This window comes from Ruditapes philippinarum, unplaced genomic scaffold (genome assembly GCF_026571515.1).
Source record: "Ruditapes philippinarum isolate M1 unplaced genomic scaffold, ASM2657151v2 ctg29_1_1_1_1, whole genome shotgun sequence".
Classification (NCBI taxonomy): domain Eukaryota; kingdom Metazoa; phylum Mollusca; class Bivalvia; order Venerida; family Veneridae; genus Ruditapes; species Ruditapes philippinarum.
In genome coordinates, this window is record NW_026859731.1 from 444,414 (window position 1) to 456,884 (window position 12,471).

Genomic DNA, 12,471 nt, shown 5'->3' on the forward strand with positions numbered 1-12,471 from the left:
AAATAATTTTTTATTACCTCCCTTTATTTACAAGAAATGTTAAATTCGGTAATTATCTTTATGGAACTTACAATATTGATGAATCTAAATTTGAGCATCATATTTATAATATAAAACCATAAAAAATTGTGTTACAAGATCTTTAATGTTCATCGAATATGTCTTTAGAATTATTAACAGAATATTAAAATAAATACCCTAATGCCAACAGCTGCAGACAATTATGGGGCCTCCGTGGCCGAGTGGTTAAAGTCGCTGACTTGAGATCACAGGTCCCTCACCACTGTGGGTTCGATCCTCACTCGGGTCGAAATCTTTCATGTGAGGAAGCCATCCAGCTGGCTTACGGAAGGTCGGTGGTTCTACCCAGGTGCCCGCTCGTGCCTGAAATAATGCCCAGAGGGGCACCTGGGGTCTTCCTCCACCAATAAAGCTGGAAAAAAAATCGACGAAAAATCTCGGCGGGACGCTCTAGGATGACCCGACTTGAGTGTACGGTCGCCCATATGGGCTTTCCGGCGGCGACCTTAAATAAACGCATTAAAAAAAAAAAAAAAGCTGCAGACAAATAAATGTAACACAACTTAATCAGAAAATGCATCTAAATGCAATCGGAACGTCTCAGCTATTACCAATAACATTATCCGAAGACTGGCGGAAAGGGCCGAAAAGTTCTAATTGATTCTGAAGCACGCAACCACCATCTACTAAAGGCGTACCATTCTTATAGTTGATACTATTCGCAAAACTGGTATATATACTTGAATAATTTAAAATTCATTATGTTTGTTTCAAATACATGTCGTAATATTGTCAAAAGTTCTCCGGGATTTATACCAAAAATAATGGTAATATTTAGAAAGTAAGAAACGTTAATTGGATTTCAACGTCACATACCTCTAATGACGTCAATTTTCACCAAATGAAACTAATTAATATCAAATCATACTTTTGATACAAATTGTCTTGGTGCATTAAACAGCCTCAAAGGGTCACAAAATTATGCCGGAAGTTACACATGTCTATGGATTATAACTGCATGGTCTGCAATGATTGCACGGGTATTCTGTGTGGCCGTCGTGCGGACTCCTGGTCTGCACTGATTGCACGGGTAATCTATTTTGCCGCAAGTATGATAAAGGATAAATAACGACCAGTGTGAATTTATGGACACAGTACATTTTAAGAAAAGGACGTCTTGTCTTATATTTGGTCTTAAACAACACCAAGACGTCAGTACAAGTTTATGGATTTATGGGCGCAATGTACAATAAATCTTTATGCTGTTTCAAACTTTCGTTTTTGCAGAAAATATTTTAAGTCAGTTAATGCTGAAAGTTGTCAAATCAGGTAAATGTATTTTATGAAAGCATCTTTAATTCATTTTATACTTATGCGAACGATCATGTTTTACATATTTTATATAATTGTGACCGTGATGTATAGCGTTATTGTATCAATTTCCTGTAAAATCTTGCTAATTCAGTCAATATCGTTTCCCGCACGATTTTCACGTGCGCATTGTGAGTGCTTTATACCCGAGGAATAAACCATATCTTTCTAACTTATGGAAAATTATGTACGTATGTGCGCTATATTTTATAAAGAAATGACAAAACTATTGACCCTAGGATCAAGCTTGTATCCGTCTTTAAATTCGAATACCGTCGGAAGCTAGGGGGAAATGATAAGTAAATACAGTTTGATAAAACGAACATTCGTGTTTGTTTGGCAAACAAGTACTAGATTTGTTAATCTGTTGTCCACAATGAACATAAAAATATAAAACTTGACTCAACCTGAACGCATTTTTACCTATCTTCTTCAAACACATTTCGTGGTCGACCTAAAAACTACTTAACTGAAAGGAGTATTTGACTTGATGGATAAGGACCATTTTCATTTTTGAAATCCTACTGTATAAAATTTTACGAGCCATTAACTACCAAACTCAATACTTACACTTCAATAAGATTTTCGATTTTCAATAACAACTTTTGAAAAAGATCGTTGAAGGGTTGATAGGTCTGTATAAAAAATGAGAAAGCTATCTGGCCGACTTTACGGCGGTAGTTATAATTGAGCCGCGTCACGACAAAACCAACATAGTGGGTTTGCGACTAGCATGGATCCAGACCAGCCTGCGCATCCGCGCAGTCTGATCAGGATCCATGTTGTTCGCTGTCAGTTTCTCCACTTGTAATAGAGTTGGTAAGCGAACAGCATGGATCCTGATAAAACTGCGCGGATGCGCAGGCTGGTCTGGATCCATGCTGGTCGCAAACCCATTATGTTGGTTTTGCCGTGACGCGGCTCATATGACTGTGAGAGTTTAGAGACATCGGACTAGTTCGGATGACCGGAGTGGTATAAAAATACACGAATGATTAAAATTTTTAGGCAGAAATGAAGAGCAGTCTTAAAAAGTACCAGCTTAAGAATATTTTTCTTTGAGTACATTATCGTATGACTAGTAGATAACCGTTAGAATTTCCATTTCGTTGTTGGATCTCTCCTCTATGTACCAAGATGAAAATATATGTTAAGCATTGGATGATTCCCTTTTACAGCCCTAATATATTTATTTGTTTGTCCGTGCTGATCAATTGTTCAACATAAGTGAAGCTCCGTCGCTACCTTATTTGGCAAAACGTAAGCATAGTTTTGGTTTCGATGGAAGGAAAGAGGCAAAGTTTTGGCTTCGGTGGAAGGAAAAAGGCAAGTTTTGGCTTCGATGGAAGGAAAAAGACAAAATTTTGGCTTCGATGGAAGGAAAAGGCATAGTTTTGGCTTCGATGGAAGGAAAAAGGCAAGTTTTGGCTTCGGTGGAAGGAAAAAGGCAACAGATTTCAACAATGTGTAGCAAAAGGGTTGACAAAATTAAATGCAGTGACTTCAGTAACTTTATATATAGAAGGCACCCACCTTATCTTGTTCGTGGCAAATGATTTTAATGACTTTTACAAGACATTAGATGACATTACCTGATAGCACCGTTAGACTGAATAGCATAAGGGCTCATTATAACAAAGTACAATTTTATAAGTACGATTATGTTACATTTGAACTGCAAATAATAAATGTTTACTTGTAATTCTACAGTGAATGAAAAAATCTACATTCAATTCTTTGTTTGTATAGAATAGATAACAGTTGACAGTTACTCGCTGAAATAAATTTTCCATTTCTTATTAATGATAATCAAATATATTGAATAAATTGCCTCGTTAAATGAAACTTAGTGCTTTGAAGAAAACACGTGCTTTTGTGTTTAACGGTCGACCAATTTTGGGCAAATTAAACCCTCTAATTAGAATGTAAACATTTTTTAAATTTTTCATTTTGTTGCTTTATAGCAATATTCGATTGTTTTTAAAGTTTTTTTTGAAGTTGTTTAAAATAGTATTACATTTTGGCCTTTTCCATTACAGTTCGGAAACAACAATACCACCCCCACCCAAAAAAAAAAACGAAAAGAAAAAAACAGGAGTACCGAATTCTTTTGGCCTTTTCCCCCATATAACCAACCTCTCACGAGCTTCCCCATATAACCAACCACTCAGGCGCATCCCCATATAACCAACCTCTCAGAAGCATCCCCATATAAACAACCACTCAGGAGCATCCCCATATAACCAACCTCTCAGGAGCATCCCCATATAACCAACCTCTCAGGGGTATCCTCATATAACCAACCACTCAGGACATCCCAATATAACCAACCTCTCAGGAGCATCCCCATATAATCAACCTCTCAGGAGCATCCCCATATAATCAACCTCTCAGGAGCATCCCCATATAACCAACCTCTCAGGAGCATCCATATAACCAACATCTCAGGAGCATCCCCATATAACCAACCACTCAGGAGCATCCCCATATAACCAACATCTCAGGAGCATCCCCATATAACCAACCACTCAGGAGCATCCCTTATAACCAACCCCCATGAACATTCCTATATAACCAACCTCTCAGGAGCATCCCCATATAACCAACCTCTCAGGAACATCTCATTTAACCAACCCCCATGAACATTCCCATATAACCAACCTCTCAGGAGCATCCCCATATACCCAACCACTCAGGAGCATGGGTACCCGAGTAGAACCCTCGATTTTCCGGCGAGCTGGATAAATTTCCAAGGTTAGCATGCAGTTGTTGGTAAGTGGTTGACGAAAGTTTAAAAAAAACTTCCGAGTTGGTAAAATGAACATGAATTTATCGGCTATACAATATAATTTTATGAACATCGTAAAGGAACGGGTATGCATATATGAACAATAGGTCATATTCTGAGTATATATTAATCCACCTATTGATATAACAAACACAAATGATCAATAAATGTATAAACAGCACATGCTAATTGAAAGAAATGCAAGTAAAAATTGGTTTGAAGTTGATTGCACTTCGTAAAATAAGTCCTTCCTTTCTCAAACACACTTCAAAGTAAACTAAAAGTGCTCGACGGTTTTTTAGCACGGAGAAGACAAAAAATGATACAATAATACGTGTAGCATTAAAGGGACTCCACCGAAGTTTTTTGACATGATGGGACTGAAAATATTTTTTCCAGAAAAATGTACCATTGGATTTAAGTTTAAAACACTAATCTATGTGCAAAATTTCAGATCATTCGCGCACTTCGTCTTTCCAGAATAATTATTCAAATTGTAAAAAAATGACCTAAAATGAAAAGCGTTTAAACGCTTTTCACTCAAATCGGGCTAAGAAAAGCATAAACATACGATTTTTAATTTATTTCAAAGTATATTTCTTAACTATCTTTGCATTTATTTCTGTTTAAAATGCCCCAGCTCATTGGTGTAAAAAATTGAAATGTTATGATTTTAGAATTTTTAACCTCAGTGGAGTCCCTTTAAAATGAAGGGAAAAAAATCACTAAACATAAAAATTTGAAGAAGACTTTTAGGTTTACGTATTTTTACTATATACTTTGATAAAGGATTATCCAGAAGTTACACAATAAATGACGTTTGACGCATAGTTTCTCATACTAAGTGAAAATGCATCTCAAAATTTAAGCAAAAAAATGACTTAAAGTAGTTGTTAGCATTATTTTGCTGTGTTCTAGACTATCATGTAATAAAAATTCAATTGATACAATCATATGTATATTAAATTATATATTTTTCAATTTGATTTTGTTTTTAACATACTTATTACTGTAAAGTAGTCGTGTAACAAAAATTTCAATCGGAACACCTCGATGATTTTTGATAATCCTTATCCCCGAAGTTTGACGGAAAGGACCGAGAAGATGCGTTTTTCAACTCGTTTTGTATTGCTTATTGAACAAATAAATAACAAAAAGTAAATTTTAATATACATGCATGTGCAACAAAAAGGTTTCATAAATTTTGAAAACGGTGTTAGATCTACCTCAAAGATAAAGATATCTAAAAATTATCTCTGACTAAACATTTAGTTACTATATATAGCTACGCTACTTAAATTTTCTTTTAAAAACAGAAAGATGAGGGCTATTTGTTGCCTAGCAACGAGCTTCTAATATTTGTTTCGCAATACAAATTCACGAATGCTACCATTAAATCTTGTTTCAGATGATCACGTACAATCGCTTCATTGTGTTTACTTATTTTCTTACTTTGACATTGATGGCAAGTTGTCTCTGATTAATATAATGTAGATATATATCTCATAAAGATATATATCATCATGTAGATATATATCAGCGAGAACGGTTTATCATAAAGTTGTGAAAAAAAAGATGAAGGGAGATAACATTGATGACATCTACAGTGACTTTGTATGATGTAGGGATGCTATTGAATAAAAATAATTAAATGTACATGTCCGATGTGTTTAATAGAAGGACTTCATCCTAACACGATCCAATGTTCACTGTGTTGAATCGGTTAAAATGTTGGACACTTTTATAAATTAATTTTTGCTAAATAAGTAAAATGGATCTAGTTTTTAGAATAAAGAAAATCTAATTAAATCACGCCCGCGTCCGTGTCCTTGGGTAAAAAAATGATAGGCGGCACGTAGTGAATGAATGTATGCACGTTACATCTGTAAGACTTGAACCTAAGGTCCATGGATTCAGGGGACGACTTCTAGTCCATCAGATCATCCTTACCCTTAAGTTCAGGACATTACAGAAAGCAATATACATGCATTTTTAGATTTTTACTTTAATTAAAATGTGAAATACATTGAACTACTGCAAAGTGTGACTCCACAACCAAATCGATTACTAAAAGTGCAACCACTCCCCTCTCCTATAACTGCATTAAGACACATTTCTTTTTTGGTCCATTTGAGCATTGTGCCTGTAAATGGCCTTGCGTTCAAAACGCACGCTGTAGGGGGATTTTTTTCAGATGCGTTTGGCTTTAGTTTTTTTTTTTGTTTTTTTTTGAAAAACAAAACAAAACAAACAAACAATCAAACAACAACAAAGAAATAAACAACAAAATCATCACTGTTTTCAGTTATGGAAGATAATCAACATGTCGTCCGTCGCCTTCTTGAAACCGGGGTATGTATATACATGTATATATACACGTCCCTGTTTAAAGTAAGCACTACATGAAAACTTCATTTGAGAGATGAACAACAATTACGAAAACACTTCTATCCGAAGCCCGTGATTCAATGTTGAAGTGAAAAGTATATCTCATTCTATAAACTGTAAGATATAAAAGCAAGAGTTATGTTCAAGTGCTAGCCAAATGATCTTGAAGACTGAAGAATTCTTTATATCAAGCATTAATCTTGTGACAATCTGTAAATCTTAAAAACTCTTGATCACTTTTTTTGTCTCATTTAAGTTTTTCTTTTTCAAGTTGAACATGACACCACCTCAATGAGCACTTCTTTTATTTTTACGCTTTTTAGTTTTTTTTTTGTAGTCAATGTTTATATATACCATAGAATACTTGAAGGCGCGTAAAAAGTACAAAGTATAGTAGCAGGGAAGAAAGTTCGCAATGAAGTAGATCTTCGTCAACAGTATTTGCTAAACATGAGGTTTTTCGGTTTTTCTAAACATGAAACCATTTTGAAAAATTAGGGGCATTGTTTGGTGAATATAAATTAGGCCAGAAGATTATCTGCATTAAGCATTTGATATCTGCGTAGCAACGGTGAAAGCGACTTAGCCAAGGTTGAAAGTAATAAAAGGTTAAGATAGGTTATCTCAATTTTAAAGATTGATTTCTTAAACGAAATCAATATTGTATTAACCTAAGTATTATCTTAAGTCCCATGATTTGGAATAGATAAGTTTTTAAATCAAATTCATGATCACCGGACGCCGACCGGGGGTACATAAATATCGTCAGTTTCTTTTGTTTCTTTAAGCCATGATTTTAACTCTAGCAAGTCTTTACATCAACTTCTTCAATACGGCGAAAAAAGATAACAAAATCGACACTTTCAATACTTATTATCAGTCTAAAAGGTGACAACGTTAGGAACGAAAAAACTAAACCCTATAAATTAAAATAAATAATACTGAAAATTTTGTAACGTTTTTTTAAATTGGATAATTTTTGAGGGTCTATATAATCTTTCAATTTGGAATAAAGTATTTCCCATAAAATTCTGATGTTTTTAAAAATTTCCCGTTAAAAGAACTGACATGTTATATGAAACTTTATTTGATGGTTTTCCCAAAAAACCCCAATGTTTTAAGGGGTTATATAAACATTCAACCGTTTAAAACTGAAAACAATATTTCTGTCAGACAAAATAATATAGGGATTTTTTAAAAAAGGTTAAGGGCCCAGATTGGTCTTTGGGTTGTAAGTTTAAAATCGTCCTACCCTTGGGGGGGAAAGGTTTTTTATTGCAAACAACTGTTTAAACACGATCAAATAACCTGACAAAGTTCTGAACAACCTATTTATACAGCACACGTGTTATCCCAGATCAAATGTAAGTCAAACCTAAAATTTACAAATATAATGTAAACATTACGATTGTCCATTGAAAATTGACTTTACAAACAGACAACATTATATATGAGTTACGAAGACTAACACCAGGTTATATGGCATTGTGCAAACGGTTATTTGCTATATCACATGCTTAAAACGGTTTATGATAAGCCATATAAGTTTTTTTTCTTTCAGATGATTTATGGTGTTTATAAAGAAAGACAAACAAAAACCACACAGACAGCTCAGCATCCTTTTATTTTCATAAGTTCTTGGCAGACATAAGATTATGTATGATTTGAAAAATATGCCATTTATCTTATCTGGCACAGAAAAGAAAACAATCAGAAGTATATTTTACTCTATAAATTTACCAGTGGCAAATCATATGATATATTTGAATCATAGTAATAAAGTTCATCATAGATGCAAACTCAACTGTCGTAATAACTGGCTGTGACGGAAATTGCCGAAATGACTAGACGATTATTCATAGTCTTTACGGAAAGGACCGAAAAGATACGATTGCGCACTTTTGTCTCAGTCGCAACTTTTCAGCCCTTTCCGACAGACTTCGGATTATAGATTGCTTTTGTGTCTAAAATTTTCAGCATTTTCCGTCATATTTCGGTAAATGGTACGAGGGTGACAAACGATCGACATACATGATATTTTGTTTGTTTATAATTATGTCACAAACAGTCTTCTCTGGACACATGATGACTCCCGTCTACAAAAGTGTGTTATGTGACAAAAGACATGTCAAAACGGTGGCAATGGTCGGGTCCTGTGGTAATATTGTCTGACAAGAAATACAGGGGATGCAAGTTCAACCAAATGCCTCACCACCTCCCTACCTTCCACGCTAGTTCAACTAAAATTACAAACACGTCTTTGGTCGGATGTAACTTTGTAAGAATCGGCACCCTGTGACACCTTGTGTAACTTGCACTGTAAAGGACATAATGGAATTTATGTCTCCGCTGCAACCGGAACACCTCAACCATTATTCATAAATCGGGCCGAAAATTTGTGATTGTAGCCGTTGCACAAACTACAAGAAAGTCCTCGGAGAGAATCGTCCATAGGGGTTTCCGCTTGACTTTAGCGCACTTCAGTGCAGTAAAGTTGGAAACGCGTGAATCACATTCCCAAAGACGTGAAAATATGTTTTATAGTTCACTGATACAACATATGCATTTCATTTAATCTTATTTGGTTCATCTTTAGAGAATAAAATTCAAACATTTACAGCTTGTAAAAGACATATACTTTTTAAGCAGACGATTGGAGGGTTGAGGAACTAGACAGAAACATATAAATACAATATAGTACATGTCATATAATACAATTATACTGCATGACCGAGGTTTGTTTGTTTTCAAATATATCTCTCTCGTGTCTCAGAACGCGGAATCAAAGTCTTTACGCAATTTTAATGGTATGCACTTGTGAACGTTTCAATCTTTTTTCAGATTTAATGTCATGAAACGTAAGATATGCAAACATATAAATTAATACCATGGTTCCGGTACGTGAAATGGAGAGGTTCAAATTTCAAACTAATTATGTAATTAATTACCGAAGGATTTAAAGGAACCAGGCCCTGCTTGTTACGTAAATACTAGTCCATTTATATTATATCAACAACAAATAGTAACTGTTGTCAATGATAAAAAAACGAGAAAAAGCGAGATTTCGTTTCGATTGCACTGTTTCAAAGAGACATTTTATATACTCGCAGAAATTATCCTTAAAATAAACGGCTGTGGTAACTTTTTTCTCTTTTCTAATAATATACTTTCGATGGAGGAAGTCTATTAAAATGCCCTACAAAGATATCAAGCAAATTACCAAGTGCACGAGAGTTTATCTTTAGCACGAGCAATTAATATAACACCGCACCGGGAGAGAGAACGCTTATCAGTTTTATGCTTTCCCGATTCTGCTACTGTCATATGAAAATAAAACATCCCAACTGCTGTTAAAGATATCAGACTGATAAAAACCCAAGTAAAACATAAAACAAGCAATCTGGAAAACTGTTTTATGCAAGTATATTGGCACCAATGACGTCACGAGGCACGTGATGCCTGCTGTGCAAAGGCAATCGAAAATCCAAATGTTTAGTCTCCAAGTATTTATTGGGCTAATCATTTGTTTACTATCAAGTGTAGTTTTCAGTATAACACAATATCTAGAAATCATTATAAGAAAAGCATCCTAACATCTGTTTTGATACCAAGAAATTCTTTCCACTTTATGAGTTTTTGAAAGGGGATGAAAAGCCAAAAACCTTTTTCTAATTTCTTTTTAACGAGAGTGAAGATTTCTGGAATCTTTGAGCCCTACAGAAATTCATTATCTGATACCGACAATAAAAATATACAAATTCTTAAAATAAACCAGAAATACAATTTAAAGTATATTTGACCGTTTTCACTGTCAGTAATTTGAAATCAAATTTGTAAATAGACGATTTAACTTTCCTTTACGTTGGTACAATGAAACCATTCAAAGGAGCGCGTTAGCATTCTCAGCATAAATGTATCTTGCTCTTTATAGAAAGCATAACACAAGTTAATAAGGAGAGCACCGGGGTCATTTGTTAGATCCTTGACAAGGCATAAGTTCTCCGTAACAATCTATTTCGGACATTGTGTCAAATGGTCCATTGTTCCTCACCGCTGATTTAGAAATTCAGAAATCATGTTTGCTTAGTAATCGCTCACTTGCGGAGAATTTCGAAATTATACTGGGTAGTTATTCAGGAAAGCCAGTTTAAGGGGATATGACCAATAACAAATCGGCGTAAAAACGACATAAAACAAACTAACAAACAGCCTGTTGTCTTAAATTAATAAAAACTCGCTATATTATCCTGGAAAACAACAACAACAAAAACAACAACAAAATTCTTGTCCAGTGTGTGAACGCTTTCTTTCTATGCTTGTAAGTATGGAAACTGTAACGAAATTGGCTGAATACCTACGAAGTTTTGATGAATTGTATGCTTTTAATGAAGATGAAGATTTATAAAGATTGAAACAACCTAGTGTTGTGTACAATGTCTTTGTCCAATCCCTTGAAGTCTTTGGATCTTTTTTCCTGATACAAACGTCCGCGTCTTTTGCGAGTCTCTCAAAGAGCACAGAACGATGAACAACCTATGTGTTCCAGGACTTGTTTATATATTCTTTTCTTTTTATTACTGTATATTGATCAGTTTGGATACACACAGCACCTGTTACATACATTATCAAGCAAATGCAATCTTCTTTTTTGATTCTCCTGGTCGATTATAGATGTTAATTGTTTGATACCGTACAGCTGTTGTTTCAATTTGTCATAGGTCTCAATGTTATAACAGTCGATCTGAACGTTTTATGACATCTTATAAAAGAAAAGTTCTTGAACTGTTAATGTTGAAGTAATGTTAATTCGTCCTGTTATAAAGTCGAGCAAACGTGGTTTGATAAAAAGATATCTCTGATATGATGTGAATAATAGACGATCTAATAAAGGTTAGGGGTTGTTGTTTTGTCAAAATCTAATTATATTAGAAGTGTTACGTGCGACGAAAATACTTGAAAAATGCTATAGTTCGGTCCAGCATATTAAAAAAAGGGGAAAAAAACGAAGGCAATATGTTTGGCATATCACATTGGCAATGCCGTGAAGTGAATCTTTTCTATGGTAATTCGAAGAATCGTATTTTTGATACTTACTGTCACCAGCTTTTATTAATATGTGAAAAAGGAAGCGTTATCTTAATTAACACAAAGAAAGTCAGAAATGGTGCAACTTGAATTGCAACGTACCCAGCCACAAACAAATACATAATATTCATAAGGGACCCTTGTGAATATTATGTATTTGTTTGTGAAAACACTCAAACTTACTTATCCCTTGGACCACTTATACCTTAGTTATTAACATTTTGTTATGAAAATATGTTTAATTCTCAAATCTTGAGACACAATGGGGGATTACTAGAAAAAATGCCTATCAAATATTTGAAAGACCATGTAGAAACATATAGATAGTGCTAACACTGTATTTTATGGCTGCTGATTTGGAACGGCGCGTTGTCGGACTTTCGCCTTGTCGTCATGTCGCTAACGATGCACGCCAAACGGCGCGTTGGGTCGTGGCGGCGAAGGGGGTCGAGCGATGTCAATTAACCACCTTGGTTCAAATTCAAAGGATTGGCTTTTAATAAAGCCAATGAAAGGACGACATCAGCGGAACAAAACGCGCCGGGTTTGGCGTGCTTCGAACGACTAGAAGACAAGGACGACAAGAACGACAGCGAAACAAACCAGCGGCCGTTTCCGTTTTGTCGTGATCACGCTAGCGACAAGACGAAAAGTCGATAACGATATAAATTGTATTGTCGCTAACGACAAGGCAACGCGCAGTGTACCATAGCATTTAGGCGTCTGATATTTATCATAAACTAATAAAGGGAAGCAACTTCAAGAAAAAAAGAGATTACAGTGTATCGTTTGTTACTTCCCATAGACTGCAAAAAACG